The sequence below is a fragment of the Vicugna pacos genome, chromosome 22 (assembly GCF_048564905.1).
Source record: "Vicugna pacos chromosome 22, VicPac4, whole genome shotgun sequence".
In the NCBI taxonomy this organism is placed as follows: Eukaryota; Metazoa; Chordata; class Mammalia; order Artiodactyla; family Camelidae; genus Vicugna; species Vicugna pacos.
The window spans coordinates 600,648-615,602 of record NC_133008.1 but is presented as its reverse complement, the minus strand read 5'-3'; positions in this window follow the sequence as shown (position 1 = coordinate 615,602).

Genomic DNA, 14,955 nt, shown 5'->3' with positions numbered 1-14,955 from the left:
AAGTGCCTGCCGTTTTCACTGTGAAACCGAGTTGGAGCTTGGACCTCCCCATATATATGTATGGAGTGGAGTTGGCAACTGAAAAGAAACTTTGTGTTCCCTTCAAGCTAGGTGAAGGACGGCTTTCACACACACTTATCTCTCAGAACTGAGCATGTGGAGAGACGTTCGTTCATCCAGCACAAAGGGAACGGGTTGCAGGAGAACCCTTACTCTGGTTTCTCAGTCTGTTTCCTAGTGCCGGTTTGAAGTGAATGCCGTTTTCACTGTAAAACCGAGTTGGAGCTTGGACCTCCCCATATATATGTTTGGAGTGGAGTTGGCAACTGAAAAGAAACTTTGTGTTCCCTTCAAGCAAGGTGAAGGACGGCTTTCACACACACTTATCTCTCAGAACTGAGCATGTGGAGAGACGTTCGTTCATCCAGCACAAAGGGAACGGGTTGCAGGAGAAACCCTTACTCTGGTTTCTCAGTCTGTTTCCTAGTGCCGGTTTGAAGTGCCTGCCGTTTTCACTGTGAAACCGAGTTGGAGCTTGGACCTCCCCATATATATGTATGGATTGGAGTTTGCAACTGAAAAGAAAATTTGTGTTCCCTTCAAGCTAGGTGAAGGACGGCTTTCACACACACTTATCTCTCAGAACTGAGCATGTGGAGAGACGTTCGTTCATCCAGCACAAAGGGAACGGGTTGCAGGAGAACCCATACTCTGGTTTCTCAGTCTGTTTCCTAGTGCCGGTTTGAAGTGCCTGCCGTTTTCACTGTGAAACCGAGTTGGAGCTTGGACCTCCCCATATATATGTATGGAGTGGAGTTTGCAACTGAAAAGAAACTTTGTGTTCCCTTCAAGCTAGGTGAAGGACGGCTTTCACACACACTTATCTCTCAGAACTGAGCATGTGGAGAGACGTTCGTTCATCCAGCACAAAGGGAACGGGTTGCAGGAGAACCCTTACTCTGGTTTCTCAGTCTGTTTCCTAGTGCCGGTTTGAAGTGCCTGCCGTTTTCACTGTAAAACCGAGTTGGAGCTTGGACCTCCCCATATATATGTATGGAGTGGAGTTGGCAACTGAAAAGAAACTTTGTGTTCCCTACAAGCTAGGTGAAGGACGGCTTTCACACACACATATCTCTCAGAACTGAGCATGTGGAGAGACGTTCGTTCATCCAGCACAAAGGGAACGTGTTGCAGGAGAAACCCTTACTCTGGTTTCTCAGTCTGTTTCCTAGTGCCGGTTTGAAGTGCCTGCCGTTTTCACTGTAAAACCGAGTAGGAGCTTGGACCTCCACATATATATGTATGGAGTGGAGTTTGCAAATGAAAAGAAACTTTTTGTTCCCTTCAAGCTAGGTGAAAGATGGCTTTCACACACACTTATCTCTCAGAACTGAGCATGTGGAGAGACGTTCGTTCATCCAGCACAAAGGGAACGGGTTGCAGGAGAAACCCTTACTCTGGTTTCTCAGTCTGTTTCCTAGTGCCGGTTTGAAGTGCCTGCCGTTTTCACTGTAAAACCGAGTTGGAGCTTGTACCTCCACATATATATGTATGGAGTGGAGTTGGCAACTGAAAAGAAACTTTGTGTTCCCTTCAAGCTAGGTGAAGGACGGCTTTCACACACACTTATCTCTCAGAACTGAGCATGTGGAGAGACGTTCGTTCATCCAGCACAAAGGGAACGGTTTGCAGGAGAAACCCTTCCTCTGGTTTCTCAGTCTGTTTCCTAGTGCCGGTTTGAAGTGCCTGCCGTTTTCACTGTAAAACCGAGTTGGAGCTTGGACCTCCACATGTATATGTATGGAATGGAGTTTGCAAATGAAAAGAAACTTTGTGTTCCCTTCAAGATAGGTGAAAGATGGCTTTCACACACACTTATCTCTCAGAACTGAGCATGTGGAGAGACGTTCGTTCATCCAGCACAAAGGGAACGGGTTGCAGGAGAAACCCTTACTCTGGTTTCTCAGTCTGTTTCCTAGTGCCGGTTTGAAGTGCCTGCCGTTTTCACTGTAAAACCGAGTTGGAGCTTGTTCCTCCAGATATATATGTATGGAGTGGAGTTTGCAACTGAAAAGAAACTTTGTGTTCCCTTCAAGCTAGGTGAAGGACGGCTTTCACACACACTTATCTCTCAGAACTGAGCATGTGGAGAGACGTTCGTTCATCCAGCACAAAGGGAACGGGTTGCAGGAGAAACCCTTACTCTGGTTTCTCAGTCTGTTTCCTAGTGCCGGTTTGAAGTGCCTGCCGTTTTCACTGTAAAACCGAGTTGGAGCTTGGACCTCCCCATATATATGTATGGAGTGGAGTTGGCAACTGAAAAGAAACTTTGTGTTCCCTTCAAGCTAGGTGAAGGACGGCTTTCACACACACTTATCTCTCAGAACTGAGCATGTGGAGAGACGTTCGTTCATCCAGCACAAAGGGAACGGGTTGCAGGAGAAACCCTTACTCTGGTTTCTCAGTCTGTTTCCTAGTGCCGGTTTGAAGTGCCTGCCGTTTTCACTGTGAAACCGAGTTGGAGCTTGTACCTCCCCATATATATGTATGGAGTGTAGTTGGCAACTGAAAAGAAACTTTGTGTTCCCTTCAAGCTAGGTGAAGGACGGCTTTCACACACACTTATCTCTCAGAACTGAGCATGTGGAGAGACGTTCGTTCATCCAGCACAAAGGGAACGGGTTGCAGGAGAAACCCTTACTCTGGTTTCTCAGTCTGTTTCCTTGTGCCGGTTTGAAGTGCCTGCCGTTTTCACTGTGAAACCGAGTTGGAGCTTGGACCACCCCATATATATGTATGGAGTGGAGTTTGCAACTGAAAAGAAACTTTGTGTTCCCTTCAAGCTAGGTGAAGGACGGCTTTCACACACACTTATCTCTCAGAACTGAGCATGTGGAGAGACGTTCGTTCATCCAGCAAAAAGTGAACGGGTTGCAGGAGAACCCTTACTCTGGTTTCTCAGTCTGTTTCCTAGTGCCGGTTTGGAGTGCCTGCCGTTTTCACTGTGAAACCGAGTTGGAGCTTGGACCTCCCCATATATATGTATGGAGTGGAGTTTGCAACTGAAAAGAAACTTTGTGTTCCCTTCAAGCTAGGTGAAGGACGGCTTTCACACACACTTATCTCTCAGAACTGAGCATGTGGAGAGACGTTCGTTCATCCAGCACAAAGGGAACGGGTTGCAGGAGAACCCTTACTCTGGTTTCTCAGTCTGTTTCCTAGTGCCGGTTTGAAGTGCCTGCCGTTTTCACTGTAAAACCGAGTTGGAGCTTGGACCTCCCCATATATATGTATGGAGTGGAGTTGGCAACTGAAAAGAAAATTTGTGTTCCCTTCAAGCTAGGTGAAGGACGGCTTTCACACACACTTATCTCTCAGAACTGAGCATGTGGAGAGACGTTCGTTCATCCAGCACAAAGGGAACGGGTTGCAGGAGAACCCTTACTCTGGTTTCTCAGTCTGTTTCCTAGTGCCGGTTTGAAGTGCCTGCCGTTTTCACTGTAAAACCGAGTTGGAGCTTGGACCTCCCCATATATATGTATGGAGTGGAGTTGGCAACTGAAAAGAAACTTTGTGTTCCCTTCAAGCTAGGTGAAGGACGGCTTTCACACACACTTATCTCTCAGAACTGAGCATGTGGAGAGACGTTCGTTCATCCAGCACAAAGGGAACGGGTTGCAGGAGAAACCCTTACTCTGGTTTCTCAGTCTGTTTCCTAGTGCCGGTTTGAAGTGCCTGCCGTTTTCACTGTGAAACCGAGTTGGAGCTTGGACCTCCCCATATATATGTATGGAGTGGAGTTTGCAACTGAAAAGAAAATTTGTGTTCCCTTCAAGCTAGGTGAAGGACGGCTTTCACACACACTTATCTCTCAGAACTGAGCATGTGGAGAGACGTTCGTTCATCCAGCACAAAGGGAACGGGTTGCAGGAGAACCCATACTCTGGTTTCTCAGTCTGTTTCCTAGTGCCGGTTTGAAGTGCCTGCCGTTTTCACTGTGAAACCGAGTTGGAGCTTGGACCTCCCCATATATATGTATGGAGTGGAGTTGGCAACTGAAAAGAAACTTTGTGTTCCCTTCAAGCTAGGTGAAGGACGGCTTTCACACACACTTATCTCTCAGAACTGAGCATGTGGAGAGACGTTCGTTCATCCAGCACAAAGGGAACGGGTTGCAGGAGAACCCTTACTCTGGTTTCTCAGTCTGTTTCCTAGTGCCGGTTTGAAGTGCCTGCCGTTTTCACTGTAAAACCGAGTTGGAGCTTGGACCTCCCCATATATATGTATGGAGTGGAGTTGGCAACTGAAAAGAAACTTTGTGTTCCCTTCAAGCTAGGTGAAGGACGGCTTTCACACACACTTATCTCTCAGAACTGAGCATGTGGAGAGACGTTCGTTCATCCAGCACAAAGGGAACGGGTTGCAGGAGAAACCCTTACTCTGGTTTCTCAGTCTGTTTCCTAGTGCCGGTTTGAAGTGCCTGCCGTTTTCACTGTGAAACCGAGTTGGAGCTTGGACCTCCCCATATATATGTATGGATTGGAGTTTGCAACTGAAAAGAAAATTTGTGTTCCCTTCAAGCTAGGTGAAGGACGGCTTTCACACACACTTATCTCTCAGAACTGAGCATGTGGAGAGACGTTCGTTCATCCAGCACAAAGGGAACGGGTTGCAGGAGAACCCATACTCTGGTTTCTCAGTCTGTTTCCTAGTGCCGGTTTGAAGTGCCTGCCGTTTTCACTGTGAAACCGAGTTGGAGCTTGGACCTCCCCATATATATGTATGGAGTGGAGTTTGCAACTGAAAAGAAACTTTGTGTTCCCTTCAAGCTAGGTGAAGGACGGCTTTCACACACACTTATCTCTCAGAACTGAGCATGTGGAGAGACGTTCGTTCATCCAGCACAAAGGGAACGGGTTGCAGGAGAACCCTTACTCTGGTTTCTCAGTCTGTTTCCTAGTGCCGGTTTGAAGTGCCTGCCGTTTTCACTGTAAAACCGAGTTGGAGCTTGGACCTCCCCATATATATGTATGGAGTGGAGTTGGCTACTGAAAAGAAACTTTGTGTTCCCTTCAAGCTAGGTGAAGGACGGCTTTCACACACACTTATCTCTCAGAACTGAGCATGTGGAGAGACGTTCGTTCATCCAGCACAAAGGGAACGGGTTGCAGGAGAACCCTTACTCTGGTTTCTCAGTCTGTTTCCTAGTGCCGGTTAGAAGTGCCTGCCGTTTTCACTGTAAAACCGAGTTGGAGCTTGGACCTCCCCATATATATGTATGGAGTGGAGTTGGCAACTGAAAAGAAACTTTGTGTTCCCTTCAAGCTAGGTGAAGGACGGCTTTCACACACACTTATCTCTCAGAACTGAGCATGTGGAGAGACGTTCGTTCATCCAGCACAAAGGGAACGGTTTGCAGGAGAACCCTTACTCTGGTTTCTCAGTCTGTTTCCTAGTGCCGGTTTGAAGTGCCTGCCGTTTTCACTGTAAAACCGAGTTGGAGCTTGGACCTCCCCATATATATGTATGGAGTGGAGTTGGCAACTGAAAAGAAACTTTGTGTTCCCTTCAAGCTAGGTGAAGGACGGCTTTCACACACACTTATCTCTCAGAACTGAGCATGTGGAGAGACGTTCGTTCATCCAGCACAAAGGGAACGGGTTGCAGGAGAAACCCTTACTCTGGTTTCTCAGTCTGTTTCCTAGTGCCGGTTTGAAGTGCCTGCCGTTTTCACTGTAAAACCGAGTTGGAGCTTGGACCTCCCCATATATATGTATGGAGTGGAGTTGGCAACTGAAAAGAAACTTTGTGTTCCCTTCAAGCTAGGTGAAGGACGGCTTTCACACACACTTAACTCTCAGAACTGAGCATGTGGAGAGACGTTCGTTCATCCAGCACAAAGGGAACGGGTTGCAGGAGAAACCCTTATTCTGGTTTCTCAGTCTGTTTCCTAGTGCCGGTTTGAAGTGCCTGCCGTTTTCACTGTGAAACCGAGTTGGAGCTTGGACCTCCCCATATATATGTATGGAGTGGAGTTTGCAACTGAAAAGAAACTTTGTGTTCCCTTCAAGCTAGGTGAAGGACGGCTTTCACACACACTTATCTCTCAGAACTGAGCATGTGGAGAGACGTTCGTTCATCCAGCACAAAGGGAACGGGTTGCAGGAGAACCCTTACTCTGGTTTCTCAGTCTGTTTCCTAGTGCCGGTTTGAAGTGCCTGCCGTTTTCACTGTAAAACCGAGTTGGGGCTTGGACCTCCCCATATATATGTATGGAGTGGAGTTGGCAACTGAAAAGAAACTTTGTGTTCCCTTCAAGCTAGGTGAAGGACGGCTTTCACACACACTTATCTCTCAGAACTGAGCATGTGGAGAGACGTTCTTTCATCCAGCACAAAGGGAACGGGTTGCAGGAGAACCCTTACTCTGGTTTCTCAGTCTGTTTCCTAGTGCCGGTTTGAAGTGCCTGCCGTTTTCACTGTAAAACCGAGTTGGAGCTTGGACCTCCCCATATATATATATGGAGTGGAGTTGGCAACTGAAAAGAAACTTTGTGTTCCCTTCAAGCTAGGTGAAGGACGGCTTTCACACACACTTATCTCTCAGAACTGAGCATGTGGAGAGACGTTCGTTCATCCAGCACAAAGGGAACGGGTTGCAGGAGAAACCCTTACTCTGGTTTCTCAGTCTGTTTCCTAGTGCCGGTTTGAAGTGCCTTCCGTTTTCGCTGTAAAACCGATTTGGAGCTTGGACCTCCCCATATATATGTATGGAGTGGAGTTGGCAACTGAAAAGAAACTTTGTGTTCCCTTCAAGCTAGGTGAAGGACGGCTTTCACACACACTTATCTCTCAGAACTGAGCATGTGGAGAGACGTTCGTTCATCCAGCACAAAGGGAACGGGTTGCAGGAGAAACCCTTACTCTGGTTTCTCAGTCTGTTTCCTAGTGCCGGTTTGAAGTGCCTGCCGTTTTCACTGTAAAACCGAGTTGGAGCTTGGACCTCCCCATATATATGTATGGAGTGGAGTTGGCAACTGAAAAGAAACTTTGTGTTCCCGTCAAGCTAGGTGAAGGACGGCTTTCACACACACTTATCTCTCAGAACTGAGCATGTGGAGAGACGTTCGTTGATCCAGCACAAAGGGAACGGGTTGCAGGAGAAACCCTTACTCTGGTTTCTCAGTCTGTTTCCTAGTGCCGGTTTGAAGTGCCTGCCGTTTTCACTGTGAAACCGAGTTGGAGCTTGGACCTCCCCATATATATGTATGGAGTGGAGTTTGCAACTGAAAAGAAACTTTGTGTTCCCTTCAAGCTAGGTGAAGGACGGCTTTCACACACACTTATCTCTCAGAACTGAGCATGTGGAGAGACGTTCGTTCATCCAGCACAAAGGGAACGGGTTGCAGGAGAACCCATACTCTGGTTTCTCAGTCTGTTTCCTAGTGCCGGTTTGAAGTGCCTGCCGTTTTCACTGTGAAACCGAGTTGGAGCTTGGACCTCCCCATATATATGTATGGAGTGGAGTTTGCAACTGAAAAGAAACTTTGTGTTCCCTTCAAGCTAGGTGAAGGACGGCTTTCACACACACTTATCTCTCAGAACTGAGCATGTGGAGAGACGTTCGTTCATCCAGCACAAAGGGAACGGGTTGCAGGAGAACCCTTACTCTGGTTTCTCAGTCTGTTTCCTAGTGCCGGTTTGAAGTGCCTGCCGTTTTCACTGTAAAACCGAGTTGGAGCTTGGACCTCCCCATATATATGTATGGAGTGGAGTTGGCAACTGAAAAGAAACTTTGTGTTCCCTTCAAGCTAGGTGAAGGACGGCTTTCACACACACTTATCTCTCAGAACTGAGCATGTGGAGAGACGTTCGTCCATCCAGCACAAAGGGAACGGGTTGCAGGAGAACCCTTACTCTGGTTTCTCAGTCTGTTTCCTAGTGCCGGTTTGAAGTGCCTGCCGTTTTCACTGTAAAACCGAGTTGGAGCTTGGACCTCCCCATATATATGTATGGAGTGGAGTTGGCAACTGAAAAGAAACTTTGTGTTCCCTTCAAGCTAGGTGAAGGACGGCTTTCACACACACTTATCTCTCAGAACTGAGCATGTGGAGAGACGTTCGTTCATCCAGCACAAAGGGAACGGGTTGCAGGAGAAACCCTTACTCTGGTTTCTCAGTCTGTTTCCTAGTGCCGGTTTGAAGTGCCTGCCGTTTTCACTGTGAAAACGAGTTGGAGCATGGACCTCCCCATATATATGTATGGAGTGGAGTTTGCAACTGAAAAGAAACTTTGTGTTCCCTTCAAGCTAGGTGAAGGACGGCTTTCACACACACTTATCTCTCAGAACTGAGCATGTGGAGAGACGTTCGTTCATCCAGCACAAAGGGAACGGGTTGCAGGAGAACCCATACTCTGGTTTCTCAGTCTGTTTCCTAGTGCCGGTTTGAAGTGCCTGCCGTTTTCACTGTGAAACCGAGTTGGAGCTTGGACCTCCCCATATATATGTATGGAGTGGAGTTGGCAACTGAAAAGAAACTTTGTGTTCCCTTCAAGCTAGGTGAAGGACGGCTTTCACACACACTTATCTCTCAGAACTGAGCATGTGGAGAGACGTTCGTTCATCCAGCACAAAGGGAACGGGTTGCAGGAGAAACCCTTACTCTGGTTTCTCAGTCTGTTTCCTAGTGCCGGTTTGAAGTGCCTGCCGTTTTCACTGTAAAACCGAGTTGGAGCTTGGACCTCCCCATATATATGTATGGAGTGGAGTTTGCAACTGAAAAGAAACTTTGTGTTCCCTTCAAGCTAGGTGAAGGACGGCTTTCACACACACTTATCTCTCAGAACTGAGCATGTGGAGAGACGTTCGTTGATCCAGCACAAAGGGAACGGGTTGCAGGAGAAACCCTTACTCTGGTTTCTCAGTCTGTTTCCTAGTGCCGGTTTGAAGTGCCTGCCGTTTTCACTGTGAAACCGAGTTAGGAGCTTGGACCTCCCCATATATATGTATGGAGTGGAGTTTGCAACTGAATAGAAACTTTGTGTTCCCTTCAAGCTAGGTGAAGGACGGCTTTCACACACACTTATCTCTCAGAACTGAGCATGTGGAGAGACGTTCGTTCATCCAGCACAAAGGGAACGGGTTTCAGGAGAACCCTTACTCTGGTTTCTCAGTCTGTTTCCTAGTGCCGGTTTGAAGTGCCTGCCGTTTTCACTGTAAAACCGAGTTGGGGATTGGACCTCCCCATATATATGTATGGAGTGGAGTTGGCAACTGAAAAGAAACTTTGTGTTCCCTTCAAGCTAGGTGAAGGACGGCTTTCACACACACTTATCTCTCAGATCTGAGCATGTGGAGAGACGTTCGTTCATCCAGCACAAAGGGAACGGGTTGCAGGAGAACCCTTACTCTGGTTTCTCAGTCTGTTTCCTAGTGCCGGTTTGAAGTGCCTGCCGTTTTCACTGTGAAACCGAGTTGGAGCTTGGACCTCCCCATATATATGTATGGAGTGGAGTTGGCAACTGAAAAGAAACTTTGTGTTCCCTTCAAGCTAGGTGAAGAACGGCTTTCACACACACTTATCTCTCAGAACTGAGCATGTGGAGAGACGTTCGTTCATCCAGCACAAAGGAAACGGGTTGCAGGAGAACCCTTACTCTGGTTTCTCAGTCTGTTTCCTAGTGCCGGTTTGAAGTGCCTGCCGTTTTCACTGTAAAACCGAGTTGGAGCTTGGACCTCCCCATATACATGTATGGAGTGGAGTTTGCAACTGAAAAGAAACTTTGTGTTCCCTTCAAGCTAGGTGAAGGACGGCTTTCACACACACTTATCTCTCAGAACTGAGCATGTGGAGAGACGTTCGTTCATCCAGCACAAAGGGAACGGGTTGCAGGAGAACCCTTACTCTGGTTTCTCAGTCTGTTTCTTGTGCCGGTTTGAAATGCCTGCCGTTTTCACTGTAAAACCGAGTTGGAGCTTGGACCTCCCATATATATGTATGGAGTGGAGTTTGCAACTGAAAAGAAACTTTGTGTTCCCTTCAAGCTAGGTGAAGGACGGCTTTCACACACACTTATCTCTCAGAACTGAGCATGTGGAGAGACGTTCGTTCATCCAGCACAAAGGGAACGGGTTTCAGGAGAACCCTTACTCTGGTTTCTCAGTCTGTTTCCTAGTGCCGGTTTGAAGTGCCTGCCGTTTTCACTGTAAAACCGAGTTGGGGATTGGACCTCCCCATATATATGTATGGAGTGGAGTTGGCAACTGAAAAGAAACTTTGTGTTCCCTTCAAGCTAGGTGAAGGACGGCTTTCACACACACTTATCTCTCAGATCTGAGCATGTGGAGAGACGTTCGTTCATCCAGCACAAAGGGAACGGGTTGCAGGAGAACCCTTACTCTGGTTTCTCAGTCTGTTTCCTAGTGCCGGTTTGAAGTGCCTGCCGTTTTCACTGTGAAACCGAGTTGGAGCTTGGACCTCCCCATATATATGTATGGAGTGGAGTTGGCAACTGAAAAGAAACTTTGTGTTCCCTTCAAGCTAGGTGAAGAACGGCTTTCACACACACTTATCTCTCAGAACTGAGCATGTGGAGAGACGTTCGTTCATCCAGCACAAAGGGAACGGGTTGCAGGAGAACCCTTACTCTGGTTTCTCAGTCTGTTTCCTAGTGCCGGTTTGAAATGCCTGCCGTTTTCACTGTAAAACCGAGTTGGAGCTTGGACCTCCCCATATATATGTATGGAGTGGAGTTTGCAACTGAAAAGAAACTTTGTGTTCCCTTCAAGCTAGGTGAAGGACGGCTTTCACACACACTTATCTCTCAGAACTGAGCATGTGGAGAGACGTTCGTTCATCCAGCACAAAGGGAACGGGTTGCAGGAGAACCCTTACTCTGGTTTCTCAGTCTGTTTCTTGTGCCGGTTTGAAGTGCCTGCCGTTTTCACTGTAAAACCGAGTTGGAGCTTGGACCTCCCATATATATGTATGGAGTGGAGTTTGCAACTGAAAAGAAACTTTGTGTTCCCTTCAAGCTAGGTGAAGGACGGCTTTCACACACACTTATCTCTCAGAACTGAGCATGTGGAGAGACGTTCGTTCATCCAGCACAAAGGGAACGGGTTGCAGGAGAAACCCTTACTCTGGTTTCTCAGTCTGTTTCCTAGTGCCGGTTTGAAGTGCCTGCCGTTTTCACTGTGAAACCGAGTTGGAGCTTGGACCTCCCCATATATATGTATGGAGTGGAGTTTGCAACTGAAAAGAAACTTTGTGTTCCCTTCAAGCTAGGTGAAGGACGGCTTTCACACACACTTATCTCTCAGAACTGAGCATGTGGAGAGACGTTCGTTCATCCAGCACAAAGGGAACGGGTTGCAGGAGAAACCCTTACTCTGGTTTCTCAGTCTGTTTCCTAGTGCCGGTTTGAAGTGCCTGCCGTTTTCACTGTAAAACCGAGTTGGAGCTTGGACCTCCCCATATATATATATGGAGTGGAGTTGGCAACTGAAAAGAAACTTTGTGTTCCCTTCAAGCTAGGTGAAGGACGGCTTTCACACACACTTATCTCTCAGAACTGAGCATGTGGAGAGACGTTCGTTCATCCAGCACAAAGGGAACGGGTTGCAGGAGAAACCCTTACTCTGGTTTCTCAGTCTGTTTCCTAGTGCCGGTTTGAAGTGCCTGCCGTTTTCACTGTGAAACCGAGTTGGAGCTTGGACCTCCCCATATATATGTATGGAGTGGAGTTTGCAACTGAAAAGAAACTTTGTGTTCCCTTCAAGCTAGGTGAAGGACGGCTTTCACACACACTTATCTCTCAGAACTGAGCATGTGGAGAGACGTTCGTTCATCCAGCACAAAAGGAACGGGTTGCAGGAGAACCCATACTCTGGTTTCTCAGTCTGTTTCCTAGTGCCGGTTTGAAGTGCCTGCCGTTTTCACTGTGAAACCGAGTTGGAGCTTGGACCTCCCCATATATATGTATGGAGTGGAGTTTGCAACTGAAAAGAAACTTTGTGTTCCGTTCAAGCTAGGTGAAGGAAGGCTTTCACACACACTTATCTCTCAGAACTGAGCATGTGGAGAGACGTTCGTTCATCCAGCACAAAGGGAACGGGTTGCAGGAGAACCCTTACTCTGGTTTCTCAGTCTGTTTCCTAGTGCCGGTTTGAAGTGCCTGCCGTTTTCACTGTAAAACCGAGTTGGAGCTTGGACCTCCCCATATATATGTATGGAGTGGAGTTGGCAACTGAAAAGAAACTTTGTGTTCCCTTCAAGCTAGGTGAAGGACGGCTTTCACACACACTTATCTCTCAGAACTGAGCATGTGGAGAGACGTTCGTTCATCCAGCACAAAGGGAACGGGTTGCAGGAGAACCCTTACTCTGGTTTCTCAGTCTGTTTCCTAGTGCCGGTTTGAAGTGCCTGCCGTTTTCACTGTAAAACCGAGTTGGAGCTTGGACCTCCCCATATATATGTATGGAGTGGAGTTGGCAACTGAAAAGAAACTTTGTGTTCCCTTCAAGCTAGGTGAAGGACGGCTTTCACACACACTTATCTCTCAGAACTGAGCATGTGGAGAGACGTTCGTTCATCCAGCACAAAGGGAACGGGTTGCAGGAGAAACCCTTACTCTGGTTTCTCAGTCTGTTTCCTAGTGCCGGTTTGAAGTGCCTGCCGTTTTCACTGTAAAACCGAGTTGGAGCTTGGACCTCCCCATATATATGTATGGAGTGGAGTTGGCAACTGAAAAGAAACTTTGTGTTCCCTTCAAGCTAGGTGAAGGACGGCTTTCACACACACTTATCTCTCAGAACTGAGCATGTGGAGAGACGTTCGTTCATCCAGCACAAAAGGAACGGGTTGCAGGAGAACCCATACTCTGGTTTCTCAGTCTGTTTCCTAGTGCCGGTTTGAAGTGCCTGCCGTTTTCACTGTGAAACCGAGTTGGAGCTTGGACCTCCCCATATATATGTATGGAGTGGAGTTTGCAACTGAAAAGAAACTTTGTGTTCCGTTCAAGCTAGGTGAAGGAAGGCTTTCACACACACTTATCTCTCAGAACTGAGCATGTGGAGAGACGTTCGTTCATCCAGCACAAAGGGAACGGGTTGCAGGAGAACCCTTACTCTGGTTTCTCAGTCTGTTTCCTAGTGCCGGTTTGAAGTGCCTGCCGTTTTCACTGTAAAACCGAGTTGGAGCTTGGACCTCCCCATATATATGTATGGAGTGGAGTTGGCAACTGAAAAGAAACTTTGTGTTCCCTTCAAGCTAGGTGAAGGACGGCTTTCACACACACTTATCTCTCAGAACTGAGCATGTGGAGAGACGTTCGTTCATCCAGCACAAAGGGAACGGGTTGCAGGAGAAACCCTTACTCTGGTTTCTCAGTCTGTTTCCTAGTGCCGGTTTGAAGTGCCTGCCGTTTTCACTGTAAAACCGAGTTGGAGCTTGGACCTCCCCATATATATGTATGGAGTGGAGTTGGCAACTGAAAAGAAACTTTGTGTTCCCTTCAAGCTAGGTGAAGGACGGCTTTCACACACACTTATCTCTCAGAACTGAGCATGTGGAGAGACGTTCGTTGATCCAGCACAAAGGGAACGGGTTGCAGGAGAAACCCTTACTCTGGTTTCTCAGTCTGTTTCCTAGTGCCGGTTTGAAGTGCCTGCCGTTTTCACTGTGAAACCGAGTTAGGAGCTTGGACCTCCCCATATATATGTATGGAGTGGAGTTTGCAACTGAATAGAAACTTTGTGTTCCCTTCAAGCTAGGTGAAGGACGGCTTTCACACACACTTATCTCTCAGAACTGAGCATGTGGACAGACGTTCGTTCATCCAGCACAAAGGGAACGGGTTGCAGGAGAAACCCTTACTCTGGTTTCTCAGTCTGTTTCCTAGTGCCGGTTTGAAGTGCCTGCCGTTTTCACTGTAAAACCGAGTTGGAGCTTGGACCTCCCCATATATATGTATGGAGTGGAGTTTGCAACTGAAAAGAAACTTTGTGTTCCCTTCAAGCTAGGTGAAGGACGGCTTTCACACACACTTATCTCTCAGAACTGAGCATGTGGAGAGACGTTCGTTCATCCAGCACAAAGGGAACGGGTTTCAGGAGAACCCTTACTCTGGTTTCTCAGTCTGTTTCCTAGTGCCGGTTTGAAGTGCCTGCCGTTTTCACTGTAAAACCGAGTTGGGGATTGGACCTCCCCATATATATGTATGGAGTGGAGTTGGCAACTGAAAAGAAACTTTGTGTTCCCTTCAAGCTAGGTGAAGGACGGCTTTCACACACACTTATCTCTCAGAACTGAGCATGTGGAGAGACGTTCGTTCATCCAGCACAAAGGGAACGGGTTGCAGGAGAAACCCTTACTCTGGTTTCTCAGTCTGTTTCCTAGTGCCGGTTTGAAGTGCCTGCCGTTTTCACTGTAAAACCGAGTTGGAGCTTGGACCTCCCCATATATATGTATGGAGTGGAGTTGGCAACTGAAAAGAAACTTTGTGTTCCCTTCAAGCTAGGTGAAGGACGGCTTTCACACACACTTATCTCTCAGAACTGAGCATGTGGAGAGACGTTCGTTGATCCAGCACAAAGGGAACGGGTTGCAGGAGAAACCCTTACTCTGGTTTCTCAGTCTGTTTCCTAGTGCCGGTTTGAAGTGCCTGCCGTTTTCACTGTGAAACCGAGTTAGGAGCTTGGACCTCCCCATATATATGTATGGAGTGGAGTTTGCAACTGAATAGAAACTTTGTGTTCCCTTCAAGCTAGGTGAAGGACGGCTTTCACACACACTTATCTCTCAGAACTGAGCATGTGGAGAGACGTTCGTTCATCCAGCACAAAGGGAACGGGTTGCAGGAGAAACCCTTACTCTGGTTTCTCAGTCTGTTTCCTAGTGTCGGTTTGAAGTGCCTGCCGTTTTCACTGTAAAACCGAGTTGGAGCTTGGACCTCC